Genomic DNA, 2,133 nt, shown 5'->3' with positions numbered 1-2,133 from the left:
AAGGAGAATTAGCTAAGGGAGCTATGGAAAGGGTCATATTGAGCTTCCATCTCTTGGTCCACCAGGCTCACCACCCACCTCCCCAAACCCAAGATCCAGCTCTATGAAAAGGACAGTTTATCTTCTTGGTCTCTTCAGGCAAAATATATCTTCTTAGGAGCAGAGAAAGATTCTCTTATACAAGACCTATGTTTTATGCTTCTTTTCCATACCCACTCCCAAGTGCAGAGAATTCTAGCTCAATGTTATGTAAAAGACAGGTATTTACTGAATGCCTTTTTATTTAACTCTGAAATGCACCAGGCTCTTCTAGGGATCAAAGGCCTCATTACAATCATGCTCTAATCCATGACTTCCCCAAAACTAGTAGTCTGATGGGCACCTGGCTGTGCAGACTCCTGTGACCACCATGAGATCTACTAAACAAGAATCGGAGGGTGGGGAAAGGACTTGATTTCTATATTTTCCGTCCCTTTGGTAATCCCGATGTATCCTAAAGTTCATAAGACAGTGGTTGTTAATCTGGGGTGCAGAGAAGAACCATGTGAAGAGCTTTAAAGTTTTTTAATAAAAATATCCTTGCCATAGTCATTCTTATTCAGCAGGTCTCAGATAAAATTTCGTGATTGTAACATCTCCTGAAGTAATTCTGTTACCCATCCCTGGTTAAGGAAAGTTGCTCTAGAGAACACTTATTGGCCCTTGAAATAGAAACTTATTCTCAACACCCCTGTGGTCGTTCTCCCGCTGCATTCTCTACTTCCTTCAGATAGAATCCAAAATCTTCCCTTCATAATTTTATCACTAACCAGCCTCCACAAGGCCTCAGGTTCCCCAGGCATCATCCCTACATCCGCAACCCCCGGGGAAAAAAAATCAGGCTCACTGATGCATGATTTGATGGTCTACATTGTTTAAAATTTACAACTGTTTTGGTCATCCCACAAGGAGGTGGGAGGAAGGGGTTTGCTTCGGGCTCCTTGTAATATATTTGTCGATCAAACAACAGCCCAGGCATATTCACTCTGACAGTTTGTTTGAAGTTTATGCATCTCCTGATGCAAATATGTAATTTGTGCCACAGCTGACGGGAACTGCAGCCTTCCAAAGAGGGGGGACAAGATCCCCAAGATTCTTGTAATGATGGCTCAGGAGAGTATATTGACAACATAAGTGTTAGCACAATTATGTATAGTCTCTATCTGCTTCCTAGCCTGATGTGTTTAGGTATGCTATTTATATAACAAGTACATCTGTATTCACATACTTGGGGAGGCTGTTACAGAAGTAGACGTTCTATCAGGTCTCTTTAACTGGGAGCACAGCAAGTTTGGCCTTTAGTAGATAGTAGAGCACTGTGCTCAAAGCTCTGTTTTCCTGTTAATGTTTCTAAGGCTGGTCACGGGTGACACAAGGACGCAAAAGTTCATAATGTGCAATCAGCATAGAATTTCTACTTTTCTCCCCCACTCCACTCCACTGAAATTGGTCATGTGGACACAAACTAGATAGTTAATAATAGAAGGCACTGAGCACTTACCACATACCATGCATTTTGAGGTGTTTTATGTACACTTTCATTTTCATTTCATACTCACAATGTTATAAAATAGGTATAATATTACCATTATCTTCACCATTCACATTTTACAGGCGAGGAAACTGAAGCACAGAGTTTCATTTTCTCACACTCAACCAATCAATGACACACTAGACTTCAACCCAGGCAGTCTAGATTCAGAGCCAGAGCTCTTGAAACCTGTTATAGTGGAAATAGAATGTGCTCTGGAATCAGGCTGGAACCAACTCTCATCACTTCAAAGTTGGGTGATCTTGGGCAAGTTTACCTAACCTCTTGGAGTCTCAATTTTCCCATCTATAAAATAAGGATAATAAGATTATAGTAGAGTTACATTATATTTGTGCATTTAACTTAGAAGCTAACTTTAATAACTTAACATCTCAATCACCCCGAGGTACAATTATACTATCTTGTGTAATCCTCATACCAAACAAATTTGATAATACATATTAAAGTTGTGGAGACCTAATATTAAACTAGTGTAAAATAAAATATGCATACAATCAGCCACACTCGAGAATTCTCTACTCATCTTCCATCCTTTTCTAGGG

The sequence above is a fragment of the Neophocaena asiaeorientalis genome, unplaced genomic scaffold (genome assembly GCF_003031525.2).
Source record: "Neophocaena asiaeorientalis asiaeorientalis breed wild unplaced genomic scaffold, Neophocaena_asiaeorientalis_V1.1 scaffold740, whole genome shotgun sequence".
NCBI classification, from domain to species: Eukaryota; Metazoa; Chordata; class Mammalia; order Artiodactyla; family Phocoenidae; genus Neophocaena; species Neophocaena asiaeorientalis.
This window is presented reverse-complemented; position numbering follows the sequence as displayed.